Source organism: Vitis riparia, chromosome 19 (assembly GCF_004353265.1).
Source record: "Vitis riparia cultivar Riparia Gloire de Montpellier isolate 1030 chromosome 19, EGFV_Vit.rip_1.0, whole genome shotgun sequence".
NCBI lineage: Eukaryota > Viridiplantae > Streptophyta > Magnoliopsida > Vitales > Vitaceae > Vitis > Vitis riparia.
In genome coordinates, this window is record NC_048449.1 from 16,169,657 (window position 1) to 16,182,422 (window position 12,766).

Below are 12,766 nucleotides of genomic sequence, written 5' to 3' on the forward strand. Positions count from 1 at the left end.
AAAGAAAGAGGACTCTGAGTCAACAATGAATGCAAATCCAGAGAAGGAACTTCTAAAGGAAGAAATGCTGAAGAAATCAACTTCTCCACCTTTTCCTCAAGCATTACATGGGAAAAAGGGGATTAGAAATGCAGCTGAAATTCTTGAAGTATTGAGACAAGTTAAAGTCAATATCCCATTGTTGGATATGATTAAGCAAGTTCCAACATATGCAAAATTCCTAAAGGACTTGTGTACTATCAAAAGAGGGTTGACTGTAAATAAGAAAGCCTTCTTGACTGAGCAAGTAAGTGCAATCTTACAGTGTAAGTCTCCTTTGAAGTACAAAGATCCGGGAAGTCCTACCATTTCAGTCATGATTGGAGGAAAGGTAGTGGAGAAAGCTTTATTAGACTTGGGAGCTAGTGTGAATTTGCTTCCATATACTGTCTACAAGCAATTGGGGCTTGGTGAGTTGAAGCCAACAACAATCACTCTATCTCTAGTAGATAGATCAGTAAAAATTCCCAGAGGAGTAATTGAGGATGTCTTGGTTCAAGTTGATAACTTCTACTATCCAGTGGATTTTATGTTCTTAACACAGATCATACTGTTAAGGAAGCTAATTTAGTTCCTATTATCTTGGGAAGGTCATTCCTAGCTACCTCAAATGCAATCATCAACTGTAGGAATGGGCTCATGCAACTCACTTTTGGTAATATGACACTTGATCTCAATATCTTTTATATGTCTAAAAAGCAAATCATTCCGGAGGAAGAAGAGGGTCCAGAAGAAGTGTGTATTATTGATACTTTGGTAGAGGAGCACTGCAATCAGAATATGCAAGATAAGTGAATGAAAGTTTTGCAGATTGTGAGGAAGGTTTGTCTGAACCCCCTAATGTGCTTGCTACTCTACAAAGTTGGAGAAGGATAGAAGAGATTCTATCTTTGTTCAATAAAGAAGAGGGAGCAGATGCTGAAAAAGAGATCCCAAAACTCAATTTGAAGCCTCTACCTGTGGAGCTGAAATACACATACCTTGAAGAAAACAACCAATGTCCTGTTGTAATATCTTCATCTTTGACCAGTCATCAAGAGGAATGTTTAATGGAAGTTCTCAAGAGGTGTAAGAAAGCTATAGGATGGCAAATATCTGATTTGAAAGGCATTAGTCCTTTAGTCTGCACATGTCATATATATATGGAGGAGGAAGCCATGCCAATTCGTCAATTTCAAAGAAGATTGAATCCTCATTTACAAGAAGTTGTGCGAGCTGAGGTACTGAAGCTACTTCAAGCAGGTATTATCTACCCTATATCTGATAGCTCTTGGGTGAGTCCTACTCAAGTGGTACCAAAGAAGTCAGGGATCACTGTGGTTCAGAATGAAAAGGGGAGGAAATCACTACACGTCTCACTTCAGGGTGGATATTGTGTATTGATTATAGAAAGTTGAATGCAGTAACCAGGAAAAATCATTTTCCATTGCCATTTATTGATCAAGTTTTGGAGAGAGTCTCTGGCCATCCTTTCTATTGTTTCTTGGACGGGTATTCAGGGTATTTTCAGATTGAAATTGCTGTGGAAGATCAGGAAAAGACCACTTTTACATGTCCATTTGGAACCTATGCTTATAGGAGAATGCCTTTTGGTTTATGTAATGCACCTGCAACTTTCCAAAGGTGTATGTTGAGTATCTTTAGTGATATGGTGGAGCGAGTTATGGAGGTTTTCATGGATGACATCACCGTATATGGAGGTACATTTGAGGAATGTTTAGTCAATTTGGAAGCAGTTCTTCACAGATGCATGGAAAAAGACTTGGTGCTCAATTGGGAGAAATGCCATTTTATGGTACGTCAAGGAATTGTCCTTGGCCATATTATCTCTGAAAGGGGCATTGAAGTTGATAAAGCAAAGGTGGAGCTTATTTCCAAATTGCCATCCCCAACAACTGTAAAAGGAGTAAGGCAGTTCCTTGGCCATGCTGGTTTCTATAGGAGGTTCATTAAAGACTTTTCAAAGCTTTCAAAACCTCTTTGTGAACTGTTAGCTAAGGACACTAAGTTTGTATGGGATGAAAGATGTCAAGATAGCTTTGATCAACTGAAGAAATTTTTAACAACTCCAATAGTGAGGGCCCCTAACTGGCAACTACCTTTTGAATTAATGTGTGATGCCAGTGACTTTGCTATAAGAGTTGTGCTTGGTCAAAGAGAAGATGGGAAGCCCTATGTGATCTACTATGCAAGCAAAACATTGAATGAAGCCCAAAGGAATTACATAACTACAGAGAAAGAATTGCTAGTTGTGGTATTTGCCTTGGACAAATTTCGTGCTTATCTGGTAGGGTCTTTCATTATTGTTTTTACTGACCATTCAGCCTTGAAGTATTTACTGACAAAGCAAGATGCGAAAGCAAGGTTGATAAGATGGATTCTTTTGTTACAAGAATTCGATCTTCAAATCAGAGATAAGAAAGGAGTGGAAAATGTGGTAGCTGACCACCTCTCAAGGTTAGCTATAGCACATAATTCTCATGCCTTGCCTATTAATGATGATTTTCCTGAGGAATCACTTATGTTCCTGGTCAAAACTCCTTGGTATGCCCATATTGCTAATTATTTAGTCACTGGAGAAATTCCAAGTGAGTGGAATGCATAGGAGATGAAACACTTCTTTGTAAAAGTTCATGCTTATTATTGGGAAGAACCTTTCCTTTTTAAGTATTGTGCAGATCAGATTATAAGGAAGTGTGTGCCTGAGGAAGAGCAATAGGGAATTCTAAACCATTGTCATGAGAACGCATGTGGAGGCCACTTTGCCTCTCAGAAAACAGCTATGAAGGTGTTGCAATCAGGGTTTATTTGGCCATCTCTGTTCAAAGATGCCCACATCATGTGTAGAAGTTGTGATAGATGCCAAAGGCTTGGCAAGCTGACAAAAAGAAATCAAATGCCCATGAACCCAATACTAATAGTTGAACTATTTGATGTATGGGGCATTGACTTCATGGGACCTTTTCCAATGTCTTTTGGTAATTCTTACATCTTGGTGGGGGTGGATTATGTTTCTAAATGGGTTGAGGCAGTCCCCTGTAAACAAAATGATCATAGAGTGGTTCTCAAGTTTCTGAAAGAGAACATTTTTGCAAGATTTGGGGTGCCCAAAGCTATAATCAGTGATGGAGGTTCTCATTTTTGCAATAAGCCTTTTGAAAGTTTGTTAGCCAAGTATGGAGTGAAGCATAAGGTAGCTACACCTTATCATCCACAGACTTCTGGGCAAGTTGAGCTAGCAAACAGGGAGATAAAGAACATACTGATGAAAGTGGTGAGTACAAGCAGGAAAATTGGTCTGTTAAGCTTCATGACTCATTATGGGCCTATAGAACACTTATAAACTATTCTTGGCATGTCCCCTATCGTCTTGTCTATGGTAAAGCTTGTCATCTCCCTGTGGAAGTTGAATACAAAGCTTGGTGGGCAATCAAAAAGCTGAATATGGATTTGATTAGGGCCGAGGCAAAAAGGTGCTTAGACCTTAATGAGATGGAGGAATTGAGAAATGATGCTTATATCAACTCCAAAGTTGCAAAACAAAGGATGAAGAAGTGGCATGACCAACTGATTTCTAACAAGGAATTCCAAAAGGGCAAAGAGTTTTACTCTATGACACAAGACTCCATATCTTTCCTGGAAAGCTTAAGTCTAGGTGGATTGGTCCATTCATTATCCATCAAGTACTTAATCATGGAGTAGTGGAATTATTGAATTCAGATGGCAAGGACACTTTTAAAGTTAATGGATATCGTCTCAAGCCATTCATGGAGCCGTTCAAACCAGACAAGGAGGAGATCAACCTCCTTGAGCCTCAAAAAGCCTAAGCAAATAAGGGTTTGCTGGACTTGGTTTTACCAAAGTCCAAAATTTTTGTAAATTTTGTAAATTTTAAAGTTTTATTTCTACTTTTGATCTTAGTTTTTGATCTTAAATTGCGTGTTTTTATGTAATTTCATCTGTTTGAATGATCTCAGGTGGGAGAAAATGCAAAGGAAGAAATCAGGAAGAAATCGGAGCGAAAACAGAGCAAAAACATAACAAAAACAGGGGAGGAAAAGAGCTCTACGAGATTTCACAGCCAAGAAGGAATTCTCTGCGAAAATGGCTTTTTGTTGCGAAATCAGTTTGCAACACTATTGGGTCCTCTGCGAAAGATTTCGCAGCTGCGAATCCAAGTTTGGCACACGAGTGCCACTCCGCAGCACAGGAGCTCCCATTTCGCAGCTGCGAAGTGCTCTGCGAACCACTAAAGCGTAAAAAAACCCCATTCCGCAGCGATTTCTCAGCGATTTCTCCATTGCGAAGGGTGTTCCGCAATTGCGAAACCGATTTTTGGCACACGAGCGCCATTCCGCAGCATAGTAACTCCAATTTCGCAGCTGCGAAAGCGATTTTCGCTTCGAAACGCCCAATTTTGCTGCGAAAGCGGTTTTCTTCTGCGAAACCCAAATGACCGTTCATATTCCATTAGCGTTATAAATACCGGTCATTTGGGCTGCGAATCCATTTCAGAAAAGGGGAAAAATCGCAGCAGCAGTCCGTTCGTCTCCTCTCCATTGCCGACGCCGCTCGCACCTCCGTCGTCCCTTCCAATCATCACCGCCGTCCTAACCCTCGTCAGTTCGCAATGGCACGAACCAGAGGCGCGAAGTCTTCTTCTCCTCCGCCGAAGGCCAGCGCCGCGCGAGGCCCTGTGCAAGCTTCAACCTCTGAGCCGCCGCGGCCAGAAGCCATTCGCCTCCGCAAAGCCCTCGCCAAAGAAGCGCCAGGCCAAGCCGGCATTGCAAACGCCTCCGGCGAGGCGTTACCTTACCAGGTCAGGGGGTCGTCCCCTCCAAAAGCGAGCTAGAGTGGAAAGCTCGGAGCCCATTGACTTGACAGGGCAATCCCCTGTTTCGTCCCTGTTACATCCCCTGCCCCTCTCCAATTCCATCTCCGGTGCCATCTCCGGCACCGCCTGCGAAGCTTCAAACAAGCCAGCCGCCGCCTCCTGAGCCCCAAATTCCATCTGAAACAGCTCCTGAAGAGATTCTCAGGCGTCCAATTCTCGCTCAGCCTCCAATTGAAGGCAATTTGGATTGCCGAGCCCGGCCATTCCATTCGGAGCTATGCTTTGACATAGCCGCTTTCCAGTTGCGCCCGGAGCTTGAAGGATCATTCCAATTGCTGCGTAGATATCGAATGGAGCAGCTTCTGACCCCGCGGGACTTCTTTTACCCCAGAATAGCAATGGATTTCTATCAATCCATGACTACTCGACAGGTCAGGGATCCTACCTTAATTCATTTCACTATAGATGGTAGGCATGGCATCTTGGGAGCTCGGCATATAGCTGAGGCTTTGCATATTCCGTATGAGCCCAGCCATTTTGATGACTTTAGAGCTTGGGCCAATCCATCTCAGCTGGAGATGGTGCATATTCTGTCTGGAGGAGCTTCCAGAAATCCGTATCTGTTGAGGGGGGAACTTCCTCCAAGGATGTTCCTCATTGATGCCCTCTTGAGGCATAATATCTATCCCCTCCAGCATTGGACCCAGAGAAGAGGAATTGTGTTGGAGACTTTGTTCAGAATGTCAGAGGGCTACTTTTTTGGCCCTCACCACTTGATCCTGGCTGCCCTTCTCTATTTTGAAGAGAAGGTGCATAAGAAAAAGTTGGCCAGAGCTGATGCCATCCCTCTTCTCTTCCCGAGGCTGCTATGCCAAATTCTTGAGCATCTGGGGTACCCAGCAGAGCCTCAGCAGGAGCGAAAGAGGATTTGTAGGGATGTGTTTACTTTCGAAAAATGGAGCAACATGACAGCTTATAGGATGGAGCAGCCAGAGCTTCCACAGCCAGCTCAGGCTCCAGCTGCCAGGAGAGCATCCCCACGCCTTATACCTGAGGGTATACCTGCTGCCTCTCCCTCCATAGCCAGAGCCTCTCCAGTTCCTCCAGTTGCTCCAGCTTCAGCACAGCCTTCCACATCAGCCGAGCCTAGGATGGCCATCCCTATTTCTGAGTATAGGGATTTATGCCAGGCATTGGAGACATTGACAGCCTCTCAGAGCAGCCTTGCTCAAGAGATGGCATCCTTGAGAGCTCGCCAGGAGCAGATGATGGCCACCCAAGCTCACCATACTACTATCTTGAGGCAGCTTCAGCATCATCTTGGCCTCCCAGCAGCTGATGAGCATGTCACTCCTACCACCACAGAGCCTCAGGCCCCTCATGAGTCAGCTACCCCAGAGGCAGAGCCATCTCCATAGGCCATCAGCTCTAGCACTACCCTCCTATCTGAACATATATATGTCTTTTATATATTACTTTTATGTATTTTGTTTTGGTTAGTCTTATATGAAATCTCCCACATTTTGATAGCATATATGGAGATTCTTTGGATTACTTGTATTACTTTTTTGCCAACTGTACTCAAATGATTAAAGTAATGCAAAATCTAGTTTTTTTTGTTTTATTAACTCTTAGCATTAATTTACTCTTATTTCCTTTGCTCACACTTTTTATTCTTTTTGAAACATGTGGTTTCTCCAATCAGTATTCGAAATTGATATCACTCAGGAGGTACCACTTCCTCCCTTTAATTTTCGATCACCCATATCACATTGAGGACAATGCTCAGCTGGTTGGGGGGGGGGGAGAAATGAGGAAGGAAGTTGCTAAGTTGAAGGAAGTATGCTAAGTTATTTTGATATTTAGCCTTGTCTAGTAAATTAGTTGTAGTTTTTTGCTTGTTACTATAATCTCCATGGATTTTGAGGAAAAATTTTCAAATTAAAATAGGAGAAACTGAACTGTTGCTTTTCATCTAACTTAGAGTTTGGATTATGCTTGCTAAAGTGGTTCAATTGTTGAAACTTCTATTGAAATCAAATTTAGTCCTTCCACTTTAAGCTATCCACACACTGTGCACAATAGATTCCGATTATAAGATGAAAACTATTTCCCCCTTGACTTAGAAAATTTTGGGACTTGGTACCTTTGACCTCATTTTAATGATATTGAGACACCCTATGAAAGGCCAATGAGCCTTTGAAAAAAAAAAGAAAGAAAGCAAAATGTTTGCTTGCCTTGAAACCCGAGCAAGGTCTGAAAGGGTATATGGTGAAAACCTTTAAACCTGGTGCCCTAAGCCTTCATTGGTTGGGAGTCACCGGCCTCAATGCTCGTTACAAGGGTGGATAGGTGGAGTTAGCATATGGTAGGCAAAAGGGTATATGAAAAAGTCCGGGGGAAATCCGAGGAGTTAGTGGTTGAAAGATCCTTAAAGCTTGATGCCCTAAACCTTAATTGGTTGGGAGTCATCGATGGACCCCCGTTACATGGACAAACAGAAAAGAATGCCCCTTAAGCCTGTACCTTCTAAAAAAAAAAAAAAAAAAAAGTGTGTTCTCTGCTATTGAATTTGGTCAGTTTGCTAAGTGTTGAAAAGAGATAGGTTGGGGGGAGAGATTAGTTTAGCATGCTATATTCGGAACTATCATCTTACACTTAGATTTTTGTGGAAGATTAAAGTTTGGTTCTTTGGAAGTGAAAATGATTTTAAAACTTCAATTTGCATAATGCATTCCCTTGATCAATGGTATTCAGCAAAGTTTTTGATATCTCTTGTTGAAATTTGAGTTATATTTCTTTAATGTTCCATGTGAGAGTTTTGTCAGTCATGCCACTTAAATATTTTTTGGAAGTGATTAGCATGATGTTGTAAATTATGGTAATTTTGTTTTATTTTTCTCTCCTTCATTGCTAAGGGACTAGCAATATGTCGGTTGGGGGGAGTGATTACTACTCAAAAAGTGCTATTTGATAGCTTTTAATTAATCCTTTTAAACACTTTTGAGTAGTAGTTAGTGCCTTTTAACCCAATTAGCATGTTAAGGCCCCTTTCAATCAATTCTAATCAAATTGTGTAAGTTTTGGTGTTTTTGTTAGTATTTTGATCACCAAAGCATTATGAGATTGAGGAGAGTTTTATGGAATCCTTGGCAAGCAATGGGAAGCTTAGAGGCATGAAGAATCAAAGCTTTGAAGCACTTTTGCCATAAGCAAAGTTGGAATGCAAGGGAAAGCAAAGAGAATCCAGCCATGAAGCATTCTTGATGACAGTCACTGCAGCCACTTTTGGAGCACTTCCTGATGTCCAAATTATGCATGCTATATGTCATTTGAAAGCTTAGGAAGTCAACAATCCAATGCTTCAAACCGTGTGCAATTTGGAGCTGAAATGAGGAAGTTACAGCCTTTGGAAGATGACTGCTCCAAGCTGAAGGAAGGCTTCAGAAAAGTGCTGCGAAATCACCATTTTGTTGCGGAATGATTTCGCAGCCTTTTTGTACAGTACCATGGATTTCCCCTGAAGCTTCACGCCGCGATGGAAGCCAAGCACCACAAGATGGAAGCCAACTTCGCAAAGGTGTTGAATCAGCCTTTTGCTGCAAAGAAATTTCGCAGCTCTTCTTGTGTACCTGCGAAATTTCGCAGACCTCACTTTTCACCTGCGAAATGGTCCTTAGTGCTTCCCGATATTTGTAACCGACACTTGGAGATATTTTTCATTAGATTTTTGTTGCCTAAATGCCCAAATTCTCCTTGTAAGTCACCAATGATAGGATTCCTTAGTTTTAAGTTAGGAATTTGGCTAAAATATCATGTAATAGTTGATTATGTGATTTTGGTATAAAGAGAGCCCGAGGAGCCTGTTCTGAGGGTGATGAACCTTTTGTAAGTTTCAAAGGAAGAAATACACAGAGCTTGAGCTCTGCTTTACCTTCTCACTTTGATTGTGTTTTTTATTTATTTACTAAGTTATGCACTCTCTGAGGAGTTTTCCCCAGAGAATGAGTAACTAAACCTTTTAGTTCCTTGGAGTTAAGGTTGCCGGGAAAGGTTCCAAGTGCAAGAATCAGAAGCTTTGTGGTTTCAGCTATGAATGAAGAGAAGTGTGTCCGTGAATGGTTTCTAATGTTTTTAGTTAACTTAAAACCCTTGGAGTCACCTGGGCCAACACTTGGTAAGGCAAGTGATCTCTAACCATGGAGATGCACTAGTTTACCCCTTGCGAGCCTCTGGTAGGTGACTTGAAGGTAGGATTTTCTAGAATAGCCAACACTTGGTAAGCTTTTGGACTCTAAGGAGACATCCATTAGTTATCTCTTGCGAGCTTTTGACGGTAATCCAAGGTTAAAGATCACCTTGAATGGTAAAGGCTAAGTGAGAGGCTCGAACCATTGCAAGTTGCATCAGTGAGAGAATTAAAGCTGAAATCCAATTGAGGGATGCATTTGTGCAGCACCTGTTAGAGAATTGACTTTATGTTAATTCTCTAATGTGAGGAATTGAACCAACTGACCGGAGCTATGCTATTGCATGAGAACCTCCCCTGTAAACCTGAATCTCCAAGGAATGCTTTTCTTCTTAAGTAATTTTCATCACTTGCCGTGTTGTTAACCTAAGCTTAAACCTTTTTCAACCAAAGTTTGTGTTTTATTTCTTAAGCTAATCTTGAAATGAAACAACACCAATTCACTTTGAATTGGTATCATTTTCAACTTGAGTACCCTTCCCAGTGGAACGATCCTAGAGCCACTATGCTATAGTAGCTTTGTATTTGCTACCCTAGTTCATGGTGTTATAGGTTATAAATATTGTTGATTACTCTCGCCATCAAGGAGCACCAGCTGGACACGAATCAGCTGAGACACCAATTAGGCGTGAATCAGGCTTTCTTCACTCCAAGAGGCAAAGAGCCTAGCCTCTCATCCTCTGAGGAAAAATCCTCAGAGTTTGATTGGCTAGAAAGAAAACTAACGAGAAACCAAAAATATGAAGGAAAAACAAAGCAAGTGCTCTGTAAAATCTATTACTATTACAAAAGGTTGTCTTTGAGAACATGCTCCCGAGATTCTTCTTTTTTTTTGTAAAGAAAATTACAACTATATATAAGAGGTTATTCACCCCTTTGTTCTTGCTTAAAGACTAAGGAATCCTATGATAGGTGGGTTACAAGGAGAGTTTGGGGATTTAGACATCAAATATCTAAAGCAAAAAATCTCAAAATGTCGGTTGCAAATATCGGAAAGCTTCAGGAGAACACCACGGCACTGTGCAAAATGGCTGCGAAATTTTCGCAGCAAAAGGACAACATTTTCGCAGCCAAAGGCTGATTTCGCACCCGTGCAACATTCTGCCTTTAGCTTGGAGTGATCTGCTTGCAATGGCTGTAACTCCTTCATTTCAACTCGGAATCGTACACTGTTTGAAGCATTGGATTATTGACTTCCTGAGCTTCGAAATGACATACAGCATGCATAAATTGGACTCCAGGAAGAGCTCCAAAAGTGGCTGAAATGACTATCATCAAGAATGCTTCATGTTAGATTTCTCTTTGCTTCCCCTCCTTGCATTCCGGATTTGCTCGTGGCAAAGGAATTTAAAGCTTTGGTTCTTCATGTTTCTGAGCTTTCCATTGCTTTGCCATGGATTCCAAAGAACTCTCCTCAATCTTGGATTGCTTTGGTGATCAAATTACTAACAAAAACACCAAAACTTACACAATTTGATTAGAAATGATTGCAAAGGTCCTTAATATGTTAATTGGGTTAAAAGGTAATAACTACTACTCAAAAGTGTTTAAAAGAGTTAATTACAAGCTATAAAATAGCACTTTTTGAGTAGTAATCACTCCCCCCAACCAACATATTGCTAGTCCCTTAGCAATGAAGGAGAGAAAAATAAAAATAAACAATACTATAATTTACAACATCATGCTGATCAAAAAAAATTTTCAAGTGGCATGATGATCTAACTCTCACATGAAATATTAAAGAAATAAAACTCAAACTTCAACAAGAGTTATCAAATTACTTGTCTAATCACAATTCATGAAGAGAAGGCATTATGCAAATTTAAGCTTTAAAAGAGTTTCCACTCCCAAAGGGTCAAACCTTACTCTTCCACAAAAATCTAAGTGTTATTTATTAGCTTCCGAATATAGTATGTTGAACTAATCTCTCCCCCCAACCTAGTTCTTTTTCAAAGCTTAGCAAATTGATCAACCTCCAATAGGTTAAGAACACACCTCTTTTTTCACATTTTTTTTTTCATTGTAGGAGTACAAGGATTAAAGGTATTCTTTTCTAAATTGTCCATGTAACGGGGGTCCATCGATGACTCCCAACCAATTAAGGTTTAGGGCATCAAGCTTTAAGGATCTTTCAACCTCTAACTCCTCGGATTTTACCCCGGACTTTTGAGAATGAATTTTAATACCCAAGGACCTACAGTATGTTAAACTCTACCTATTCACCCTTGTAACGAGCATTGAGGTCGGTGACTCCCAACCAATGAAGGCTTAGGGCACCAGGTTTTAAAGATTTTCACCATATACCCCTCAGACCTTGCTTGGGTTTCAAGGCAAGCAAACATTTTTTCTTTTTTTTTTCTTTTTTTTCAAAAGGCTCATTGGCCTTTTATAAGGTGTCCCAACACTATTAAATGTGGTCAAAGGTACCAAGTCTAAATTTTCCTAAGTCAAGAGGGAAATAGTTTTTCATTTTATAATCGGAACCTATTGTGCATAGTGTGTGGATAGCTTAAAGTGGAAGAACTAACTTGAATTCAATAGGAGCTTCAACAATTCATCAACTTTAGTAAGCATAATACAAACTCTAAGTTAAGTAAAAAGACAAAAATTCAATTTCTCCCATTTCATTTTGAAATTTTTTTCCTTAATAACCATGGAGAGCAAAATAAAAAACTTAAAAAATTTAAAAATTAAGCAAAAAACAGCTAAATTACCAAAATAACTTAGCATTAATAAGAAAACTTACTTCCTCAACTCTCCCCCCAACCAAGCTGAACATTGTCCTCAATGTGACAAAAGCGATTGAAAAATAGGGAGGAAGTGGTACCTCCTGAGTGATATGGAGTCTGAGTCGTATAGGAGAAACCACATGTTTCAAAAAAAACAAAAGAGTTAGTGAGTAGAGGAAATAGAAAAATGCCAAGTTTAAACAAAAATGATGTCTATATATGATGTATCATTAGTAATACATCCAATCCTAGAATATAAAACATCAAAACATGGAGCTATGTATACTAATATAATAAGTAAATACAAAAAAGTAAAGAGATGATCAAGTAATGGTAGGGTCCTATGGAGCTGATGCATCTGTGGTGGCCTCCTGAGTGGGTTGGATCAGTACTTTGGCCTTTGTTATGGTAGTCTCCTTAGGTGGCATAGTCTTCTCAACTGGAGCTCTCAGTTGGAGCTATGGGCTTTGATGGTTTAAGGAGGTAAGAAATGGAGTGAGAGGCTTCATGTGTGTGTCTCAGTGAGAGGGCTCTCCTCTTTAGATGCATAGTTGCAAGGCTTTGTTGGCATTTTCACAAATTGCCTTGGTTTTGCAAAGTGTTTTTGCAAACCTCTCTTCATTTTGCAAGTCATTTTTATAGCCTGGAGGTCATTTCGTAGTTTGGAGATCATCTTGCAGCCAAAAGGAAAAAAAAAGAAAAACATTTTCCACAGCTCATGGAAAAGAAGAGAAACATTTTCACAGCCCATTTTGAAGCTTGAAAATCATTTCGTAGCCATTTTGAAACTTGGAGATCATTTTGTAGCCATTTTAAAGCTTGGAGGCCATTTTTGCAGTGGAGGGAGGATTTCGCGGAAGAGGGGGATTTTCGCAGCCCATTTCGAAGTTTGGAAATCATTTTGAATCCATTTTG